The sequence below is a fragment of the Wolffia australiana genome, chromosome 10 (genome assembly GCF_029677425.1).
Source record: "Wolffia australiana isolate 7733 chromosome 10, ASM2967742v1".
Classification (NCBI taxonomy): Eukaryota; Viridiplantae; Streptophyta; class Magnoliopsida; order Alismatales; family Araceae; genus Wolffia; species Wolffia australiana.
The window spans coordinates 9,779,259-9,790,658 of NC_135844.1; the positions used below are offsets into that span (position 1 = coordinate 9,779,259).

Consider the following 11,400-nt stretch of genomic DNA (forward strand, 5'->3'; position numbering starts at 1 on the left):
TCAAGTCACCCTAATTAGGTGAGAATTTAGAGAGGGGGGTAGAAGAGATGAGATGAAAAGAAGAAATGTGGGCTCTAGATTGAATTAATTGATCCAATTGGATGGATCAAAGAATTCAATTAGAGAGGTTGGAAGAAATTTTTGATTTAAGTTTTGGTTGGTTTTGAGAATTTGCTAAATCAGAAATAAAAAGGGAAATCTTAATCTCCTAAGAATTAAAACTAAATTTTTTAGAGTTTTCTTTTGGAATGCAATTGAATGCCAAGGTAAATCCCTCAATTTCTCCTCTCAATCCTAATCAGGGCTTGTACATGCCGCTCAAGCCAAGCGATTTAGAAGTTCAGATCAGAATAGAGATGAAGAAACAAACAACTTAACCTAATTCATTCAAAATGCATAAAAGTTCAAATACAATAAAGGAAAAAAAGTACCAGATAACTTGATCCAAGCTAGAGCTCCTCCCTGTCTTGCAGCTGTGATAGAGCACCATCCAGAATGAGCTCCCCCTCTCGAAATTTAGCTTTTATACTTAGGTTATAGGGTAAAAATCACCATTTTACCCCCGTTTAGTACTTAATATTTATCTATCACTGTAGGCTAGATCTGAATGATCTAACCGTACAGATAGAAAGAGGGGATCAAGACGAACAAATCCATAAAAAAATCATCTCAATCGGACTTCAGGATCAAAAGTTATTAATAAATCAATTTTAAACCAATTTAATCCATTGGATTTAAAATTGATTTATTTATTAGTTTCGTTTTTAAACACGCAATGACGTGTCGCTCTCTCATTGGCTGGCGCATTTTGAATCCTCCTTTTTGCAGAAAAGTCCTTAAAAAGCCTGGAATTGCTTTTGGACGCCGCCCAAAAGTAATTGCGTATATGCCCCTTGCGCACTCTCTCTCCTCCGATTTCTCCTAAAACATTAAAAATATATATTAAAAATTGCAATAAAACCCTGAATGATTTTAAATAGGATCTTTACGCCTGCCGTGGCGACCGAGAGCTGTTTTCAGGGTCTTTTTGCAACGAAACGTTGCAAAAAGGCCCCAAAAAGTCTAGAAATTGCATAAATATATTTTTTTCTCTTATAAATATGCCCTTTTTTCATAGAATAAATGCATTTCTTCTTGAAATAAATCCCAGAAAATTCCTAAAAATTTGTAAAAAATTCTAGAAAATTCTAGAAAATTCCCTGATTAATTCCCATGTTGATAAATGTCGAAATAAACTTTTGAATGTGCCATTTTCATCCAAAAATAATTATTTCGAGCTTCAATAAATCCCTAAAAAATCATATAGTTAACAGAAAATTAGGAAAGAATCAGAAATTACTTGGAAGCATTATTTTTGTGTAAATATATGATAACAACCCAAATTTAAGCCTTTTAAATGCATAAATCATGCTAATAACATGAAATAAAGACCGAAATTAGGGTGTTATCATATACCCCCCTACTTAGACATTGCTAGTCCCTTAGCAACATCTATGTACTTTGCTGAATTATCATCTCTTTCATCCTGTAAGTTAGACAACAAGTGTGGGAAGTGTTAAGTGTATCAATCACAAGCCGAACTAAAACACTAAATGACATTTTGAGCTCCGACCTTTTCAGGAATGTGGGGTTTCTCTCTCCTTGGCTTGGATGCCTAAGTGGATGAGAAGGGAGTGTACTTGTTTCTAGGTATAACGCTATACCCCTCAGGTAAACTCTCTCCACTCATGTGCAGCTGGCCTCACATCTCTAGCGAGCAAGATCACTCTCTCCCGGGGTGACGGCCACCTAGTACTTGCCTCTCCATTAGCCTTTTCTCTTTCCTAAGAATAGAAGAAGCCATTTCCTCCTCCTGTTGAGCACAGAATATTGAACACAACGAGAATAATATATGATAGAGTTGTGATGGGGGAGAATGAGACTTTGTGAAAGAATTAGGGTGAGCATGAACAATGAGAGATTTATGGTCCAACGGGTGCTGTGCTACCTTGGATAACCTACTCCCAAGATTTTTAGAGGAAGTGAGGGAGATAGAAGAGATGAGACCACTGTGATGATATAGAGAATAAAGACCATCTTGCCCTAAATTGAAAGTCAAAACCAGAAATGGTGCAAGTCAAACCCCTCCTTTCTCTTTGTCTTCTTCTCATTCCTCTTGTCTTTTTTTTTTTCTTTTTTTTTTTTCAAACTCCTTTTTTTTTTCGCTTCTTTTTTTTTTTTGTATATCAAACAAAGAGGATAACAACAAATGAAACACTTTCCATGACTTGAATGGTTTTTTAAATATTTTATCACAACTAGCATGAGTGTCATAACAATCACATTGGTCTATGGAGAAGCGATAGAAGAACGAGATTTAGATGATGCAGAGCGAATTATTGACAGAAAAGATACAAAGAGGCAGTATCGTAGTGATACCGTGGAAAGGGAGATAGACGTACTTGGGAGATAAGCATATCCTCGGTAGCGGAAGCAAGGTGGTGAAGTCAAGTTGTGATGGATATGGCGTGAAGCGTGTGGAACAATAAGGTGAATGAAGTGGTGGATTCCGTGCATAGGACTCGGAGAATGGCTGCTCACTATTTTGGAATGAAAGTAGGCTAATGGGGAGACAAAATGCATAAGTGGGATCGGCTATTAGAGTTGATGGAATGGGGGCTCTCAGTTCACTCGTCACTCCCCTTTGAAGCATAGAGCTTCTACCCTTGACTTTCCATCATCTAATCACCTACTAGACACTCTCCCCAATTTGAAATTGAACCCACATTGCTCAAAATCACGTGTTCCACCTCTATCATGCTCATGATCCGCTCTAGGAGCTTAACTTCTCTACACATGTTCCCAAACCATTGGATGAAAATTTCTGATTCATCTAGAGGCATGTTAATTATTTTTATAGGCAGGTTCAATTCATATAATATTCCTCAAAACTAAATGTATAAGTCATAGTTGACCAGTTTAAATGAACTAGCTCCCCCCCCTTCTAAAACATGCATGGTCCTCAATGCATAACTAAGAAAATAATAAAAATAAAAATTGAGGGAGAGAATGGCAAACAGTGGGGATGGACGTGTGGCTCGCCGTTGAGATGATAGATATAAAATCCTGAAATAAGTTGTGTTGCATCGTACATCATGATTGCTCCAACTTGGTCAACATCCTGATAAAAAACACAACAACACAACTGATAGAGGTTGCACATGAAAAACAATATTTGAAGTCTTTAAACATAGAAATTGAAGAGAGAATTCAAGTTGAGGACTTGGGTCCTAAAAGATCAGGTTGTGGACAAATCTTCAAAACCGCTCCCCCTTATGGTAAGGTTGCATCCCTTGATTCCTCCTTCATGTGGGTTCTACCTACTTGGTACAGCTAAAGAAATAGGAAAAAAAACATAAAGGAGAACTGGAAAAGGATCCCAGTTCCCATTAGAAAAAGCAGAATAAATCGAACTAAAGATCGTCTCAATCATAAAGCTAAACTCAAAGGACTTTGTATGAGAAACTCAATTCCCATGTGTACATACCTATATTTAAGAATAGGTTTCCTTGTAATTTTGGTCCACAAATGTAAAACATTTAAGAGATCAAATGCAAAGAAAACGTTACTAGAAGATTGCCATTTCAATTCAAATAAATGATCACGCCAATCTGTAAAAAGAATTTTGCATAAGAAAGGTTCAACCTCAACTTCATCACAAATTTTTCATCCTTGTCCTAGGTTGAAATTTAAATAATTCATTTGGCGTATTGCAAAGTTCTTTTCCATTTCTATATCCATCAATACCATCCTCATGGAAGCCTTCAAATTGCTATTTTCCTTCACATGATTTCTGTCATCAAGAAACAACATGTAGATGTTAGAGATTATTTCATCCACTTCTTCCATTGAGATCCTTGATTCCCCAAAATTATCCTTGCACAATTTTCCAAAAGAATCATGTCTTGAAAATTCTTTCATTTCTTCTCCATTCCTATTATATATGGGTTTACATACAATTCCAGTACATAGTGCTTCTGGAAATGGAATAGGAGGTTGATACTCTTCCAAATGAGGATGGGTGTTTGCAAACTGAACTTCCTCATCTCTTTCCATCGTTTCTCGCATGTCATCCTGAAAATTTAACTTAGAAGCATCTGATTGTGATTCCTCATACCCATATATTTCCTCTTCATAAAAATGTAAATTCAAGATTTCAGAAATCTCCATCTTAATAATTTTCATTTTTCTGAGAAAATAATCTTCCTCGAGGGGACCACTTTCTGCTAATAAATCCTTCAAAAATTTACAAATATCTTTCTCCATATGTAAGATCCTTAAGAAGTATTCTCCCCTTTCATGAAAATCATTTGTTTTAGTAGGAAACCCTCTAATCATATCATGAAGTAGACTCATTTTGGAAAGACATTCATGTTTGAAAACATCCTCATATTCAAGAAAATAATTCATCATAAACTGGTCACTCTCTTCGGAGTCATCGAGTTGAGAAATTTTCTGTTGAATCCTTTCAAACTCATTAACAAACACATGATGCTCGTTGGAAAATGAAGATGATGCATTTTGCAATGAAATTGTAGAGGAAAGTACTAAAGATGGTGATTGCCCCCACTCATAGTGTGGATATTCCAAAGGGGATATGGCATGAGTGTGGAAGCCATGATTGTGGTTATTATGGCGAGAAAATTTAGGGTCGTCACCTCACTAGATTTAGGATAATATGAATGCTCATAAAGATTGGGAAGGCCTCATTTGAATGGTCACAATCATACGTATAAGGATTGATGCCACAATAATTTTTTTCATCATGATGCCAGGAATCTCCAAGATCAAGAAAATATTCACATTGTGAATTTTCATAAAGACAATGATCATGGTGATAATTTTGATGCAACTCATAATAATAAGAACTTTTTCCATCATAGTGAGACATGGTTGCTTCATATGCTTAAAAAAAAAAAAATTGTCTATTGTAAGCAATACAATGTAGTGCAATAATAAAAATTAGATGAATACTAAGCACTTTAGAGAAAATTAAACCAAAATCGATTTTGAAAATTTTAAAGCACTCAATTGATACAAATGATTACCAATTGAATTTCCTTAGCGTTGCTTCCCCGGCAACGGCGCCAATTGATAAGCCAAAAATAGGGGTGAAAATTACGCAAAATTTTTAGCCCTTGTCGTTGTGAATTTTTGGCTTATGCAATAAAATTTATAAAACTCTACTTAATATGTATAGTGATAAGTATGAGTGTCGTCCAAGGGAGGCAAGTAGGAATTTCAATTTGATTTTATTTTTGGTGTTTTAGATCCTAATTAGAGTGAATTTGATCTTCAATGAGGATCAAGTCACCCTAATTAGGTGAGAATTTAGAGAGGGGGGTAGAAGAGATGAGATGAAAAGAAGAAATGTGGGCTCTAGATTGAATTAATTGATCCAATTGGATGGATCAAAGAATTCAATTAGAGAGGTTGGAAGAAATTTTTGATTTAAGTTTTGGTTGGTTTTGAGAATTTGCTAAATCAGAAATAAAAAGGGAAATCTTAATCTCCTAAGAATTAAAACTAAATTTTTTAGAGTTTTCTTTTGGAATGCAATTGAATGCCAAGGTAAATCCCTCAATTTCTCCTCTCAATCCTAATCAGGGCTTGTACATGCCGCTCCAAGCGATTTAGAAGTTCAGATCAGAATAGAGATGAAGAAACAAACAACTTAACCTAATTCATTCAAAATGCATAAAAGTTCAAATACAATAAAGGAAAAAAAGTACCAGATAACTTGATCCAAGCTAGAGCTCCTCCCTGTCTTGCAGCTGTGATAGAGCACCATCCAGAATGAGCTCCCCCTCTCGAAATTTAGCTTTTATACTTAGGTTATAGGGTAAAAATCACCATTTTACCCCCGTTTAGTACTTAATATTTATCTATCACTGTAGGCTAGATCTGAATGATCTAACCGTACAGATAGAAAGAGGGGATCAAGACGAACAAATCCATAAAAAATCATCTCAATCGGACTTCAGGATCAAAAGTTATTAATAAATCAATTTTAAACCAATTTAATCCATTGGATTTAAAATTGATTTATTTATTAGTTTCGTTTTTAAACACGCAATGACGTGTCGCTCTCTCATTGGCTGGCGCATTTTGAATCCTCCTTTTTGCAGAAAAGTCCTTAAAAAGCCTGGAATTGCTTTTGGGCCTTGCCCAAAAGTAATTGCGTATATGCCTTATGCGCACTCTCTCTCCTCCGATTTCTCCTAAAACATTAAAAATATATATTAAAAATTGCAATAAAACCCTGAATGATTTTAAATAGGATCTTTACGCCTGCCGTGGCGACAGAGCTGTTTTCAGGGTCTTTGCAACTAAACGTTGCAAAAGGCCCCAAAAGTCTAGAAATTGCATAAATATATTTTTTTCTCTTATAAATATGCCCTTTTTTCATAGAATAAATGCATTTCTTCTTGAAATAAATCCCAGAAAATTCCTAAAAATTTGTAAAAAATTCTAGAAAATTCTAGAAAATTCCCTGATTAATTCCCATGTTGATAAATGTCGAAATAAACTTTTGAATGTGCCATTTTCATCCAAAAATAATTATTTCGAGCTTCAATAAATCCTTAAAAATTCATATAATTAACAGAAAATTAGGGAAAAATCAGAAATTACTTGGAAGCATTATTTTTGTGTAAATATATGATAACAACCCAAATTTAAGCCTTTTAAATGCATAAATCATGCTAATAACATGAAATAAAGACCGAAATTAGGGTGTTATCAAAGAGTAAAGGGAATCGAACGGTATCAATAAAACCATTGAACGAAGAACCTCTGCATGGATCGCATTCGTGATTTCTTTGATTTGGGAGTGAGACGAGTTGAGTGCTCATGTGTGCAACCTCTAGACGTATCCACACGGTTCTCAGTATGTCAGATCTCCTCTTTCTCGTTGATGAGCCTCATACAATCTCCATCATCATCATCACTCCATCCCGATTGCATTGGGCATGACTAGAGTCATGGGGAGAAGGGAAACGAAGGAGAAGGCCCCTAAACAACTCTGGCCTTGGTGAATGTTGTTTACGGGCTTCCCTTATACTAACCGGGTATTTTTCATAAAACCCCCAAAAACATAACTATATTTTTTGACGTCCAAAAGACCATTTACGTGCGACCCTTTAGGCCCATGTATTCATCTACTAAATGACTTGAGCGGCCCAATAACCTTTACTGCCCTTCCAAGTTAATTAACTATATCAGCACATAGATTAACTAAAGTCAGATTTATTTATCCCAATCGATAAGTTGAGTCTCCAACATGGGGGGTGCCATGCTACACCAAGTGCTCTAGAAGATACAAATGAGTTTGTATCGACTCACTCATTAAACCTATTTTTCATCGTGATGGATGACCATTCGACAGAGCAAGCCCAGAATCGTCATCAAACGTGTTGCGGAGCTCAAGCCAACATGAAGAACAAGAGTTTTTGCCATCAGGTTTGATGACATCCGCCTTTCCACATTTTCATGTTCCCACAACGTTTTGTTTATTTTAGTCTTACAAAGAACAAACTGGATTTTCTATCCTTCTAATATTATCTCGTTCATTCCCTTTGACTATAGGGAGGGCCCCCTTGTATAAGTAGGGGCCTCCCTCGTGTGTGTGTTTTGATTTATTTTGTTTCCATCATTTATGGAAGGGGGCCATGTTTCACTTTCCCCCTAAAGGAGCCCATTAGGGCACCCATAATCCCCCCCCTCTTTTTACTATCAAAGGAGAGGGGGAGGGCTACTGTATTTTTAGAGACATATTTGAAATTAAGAAAGACTTGTTTTTATAATAGAGGGTTATTGAAGAATAGAGAGACTATTTTGTTTTGAAGAAGAAAAGCACACACTTGTATCTCGATGGAGGTTTCCGTTGTCCTCCCTCTAGGGGGCGTAAGTTTTCTTGATACTTTTAGGTTATGTTGGAGGAGGAAGGTGGACCTTTACGACCTCTCCACTAGGGGATTGTCTCAAAGATGACCTTCTCGCGCTTACAAGGCGATCGACCTCTTGGTCGTGGACGTTCCTCCTCTGCCCTATATTCCTTATGGGCAAGACTTGGTGGAAGCACCCTACACTTGCCCGAACAATGTCTAACTAGAGATTCAGTGTGTACCGCAAGAGGTGCAACTCACTCATTCTACATTGTCTGGTAACCCCATACAAATGCACGAAGTCATCCCTTCGTGGTCGCATTTGCTCGTATGCTTGATACTTGCACTGAACACTATACACCACCAGCTCAGCCATACCGTGCCTATTGCACCACATCACCCCTATTCACTACTGCTTCAGCCTGGTATAGTGGCTGCATCTGCAATGTCTTCGTCCCATGATTGCTCCTAAGTGCAACTCCTGCTCTCGACACTACGAGCTCCACGGAGCCCTTCTACACTTCAGACAGTTCCTGTCGCCTCAACCGCCAATCCTTCACGTCATCAGGTTGGCCCCACCTGAGCTTGCATAACAGCACATCAGAACCACTGATGCCCCTTGGTTACTAGGCCCTTTGCATGTCCATAACTCACCATTAGTGGCCCACCTAGAACAGGAAGATTGGCGCTCAGACCCGTGGTTTCATCTACGCAAGTTGCGCCACTATTACTGCTCTACGTATCTTCTGGACGACCCCCCACAATTGCCACTCATCATCATCCTATCTTATTGGGCCGTTCGTGGTTATCCTTCCTGTGGGTACTGGAAAATAGCTCCCCCTACGCCTTCACTAGCGGTCATAGTTCCATCACTGCTGCTCTACCATTGGTCATCTCCATCCGTGCAACTGATCATAGTGCTCATAGTTGTTTGATGATATACATGATCCCAGTTTCTTTTGTCGACAAGCAGCTCCTTCGAACATCGATTTGGGCCCTGGTTCACCGGTATCATCTCCTCCCCCTCTTTTAGTATTTTTATCTTTGTTAGTACCAGTTTTACGACAACTCGCCGCCCCGAGATAATTTATACATTTGTAGGGTTAGCTACCATACACGTATGAGGGACATCCATTTGTCACTGTGATTGGTGTTACTCTTGGCGATAAGCATGGATGCACACTAACGATGATTATACCCTAGTCTGTCAGCCTTCAAACTTATCACTCGGGTCCTTCGAAGACTGTCTGTGCACTGACCCGTTGTGTTGTTACCTGTGCTTATGTCCTAGATCATTTGGCTTTTCTATTGCTCTTCTCATCAATTTTCAAACGAGCGCATCATTGTCAATGCTGCATCATATATCCTTGCCCATTCCCTATGATGTGACATGAGTCGTTCGATCCCAGCACATCATGTTACATCCCATCAGTTACCGTGCATGTATAATCCCTCATCCCCTTGATGCGCTTGGGATGACTTAGGGTATGGTCCACTATCAAACCCTAATCGGTGATCTACATTAGTATTGATGTCTTCGAAAAACATCCAAGGACTCTTCTACATATATTTCACGACCTTGGCCAAGGACTTCATGGCAAAGTCTTCCTTTAAATGTCACCTCTTATAGTGAGGCTAGACAATCCCATCTTGACCACTCAATCATTTTCGTGAACCCGAACTAAGACTACTTAGAATCTTATAATGATGGACATGTAGGTCACAGCCGGAGTAGAACTTTTCATCCACAAGATGGCTTTTGTGTTTCAATTCCAAGGACCACTTCTACAACCGTTATGTGAAGCAACCTGATTCACAGTTTAATAGAGTACAATTCAGCAATTTATACGCATCTATTTAGTGAACTCTTTCCACTCAAGAGCACCCACACTCTAGCCTTGGTGTCTCCATACTAATGGCTACGCGACCGGCCATAGTCATCATATGAGTGAGGATAGATAGTGCTATTCTATCAAGATATTTCGATAGATTATGAGTAAATCCTTCAAATAGGACTATGAATCATTGATAGTACTATTGACTAATTCACCTATAGTCATTGTAGACCTTTCTTTGCAACCGTCCAAGCAACCACTGATTGGGGTATGGGGATAGTTGAGCTCAAGGTTTGTGACGGGAATATAGAAATTTAAATTCAATATTCAGACTTCTTAAAAACTCTGGAGAAAATGCAGGTGTGTATGATCTTGTTGATGAAAGAGAATTTGATCTTTATGCGTCTCCTTTTAACTCAATTACTCCTTATGAAGATGAGAAGGAAACCAATTCTAGATGTTGATGTTCCACCTAATATGTGTACTTCTAAATTTGAACTCAAAATTCTACCTAGCATTCTCAAGTACGTATTTTTAGGACCACATAGATCTTATATAGTCATTTATACTCAAATCAAGAAGAGACTTTGTTTAAAGTTTAGATCTCCAAACTTCTGAATTTTCCTGAACATCCTGACAAGGATGGATGCGCGAGTGAGTTTCTTAATGAAAAACAATTTGAGCTGCATGCATCTACTTTGAACTCAATTGCTCCATGTGAAGGTGAGAAGGAAGCCCATGATCTAGATGTTGATGTTCCACCTAATATTTGTACTTCTGAATTAGAATTCAAACTTCTACCTAGCTCTCTCAAGTATGCATTCTAAGGACCTCTTAGATCTTATTGAGGGACTTATCTTCCAATCAAGAGGAGGATTTGCATAAATCAACTACAGGATGGTCTATTGGTGATATTCATAGGATTAGTAGAGAGGTCTGTAAGCATAAAATGTTTAGTGAGGAAAGCATCAAACCATCTAGAGAAGCCCAAAGGGGCCTAAATCCTCATATGTTTGAAGTAGTTAAAAAAGTAGTTAATGGTTGAAGGCTAGTTTATTTATGCAATTTGTGACAGTCCATGGGTTAGTCGTGTTCATGTTGTTCCCAAGAAATCTGGAATTACAGTGAAAAAGAATGAACACGGAGAAGAACTTCAAACCAGACTTCCCACGGGATGTAGAGTTTGCATAGATTATTGAAAATTAAATTTATCTACCAACAAAGGCCAACATTCTCTTCCATTTATTGATCAAACTTTGCAAAAAACTTTCAGGGTAAGAATATTTTTGTTTTCTTTATCCTTATTCAGGTTATAACCAAGCTGCTATACCTAAAGATAATCAGGAAAAAACCACACTTTCTTGCCCTGAATTAATTTTAGAGCAGGTAAGCGGACATTTTCATAAAAACTGTTGGCCAAGTCTGAATTAAAACAGTGACATACAACCCCTGAATTTGAACTCAACATTTAGTTTCCCTGTAGGAAGATTTACCTCGAGGAGAATATGTTTTGGTTTGTGTAATGCACCAGGAGCCTCCAACAATGGATGAGTGTCATGTTCTTTGAGTTAGGGGGAGATTGCTTCGAGATCTTTATCGATGACTTCTAGGTTTTTCATTCTTCATTTGATATATATTTT

At 37.6% G+C, this 11,400-nt stretch overlaps 1 long non-coding RNA gene across 1 annotated transcript; it reads right to left on the minus strand.

The window, feature by feature from the left end:
- Positions 1–357: 357 nt before the first annotated feature.
- On the minus strand, positions 358–3,688 carry LOC144708900 (uncharacterized). The gene is made up of 2 exons (XR_013582884.1): positions 3,058–3,688; positions 358–921 (listed from the first exon to the last, which is right to left on the minus strand). It is a non-coding gene; the product is annotated as an uncharacterized LOC144708900 (long non-coding RNA).
- Positions 3,689–11,400: the final 7,712 nt, after the last annotated feature.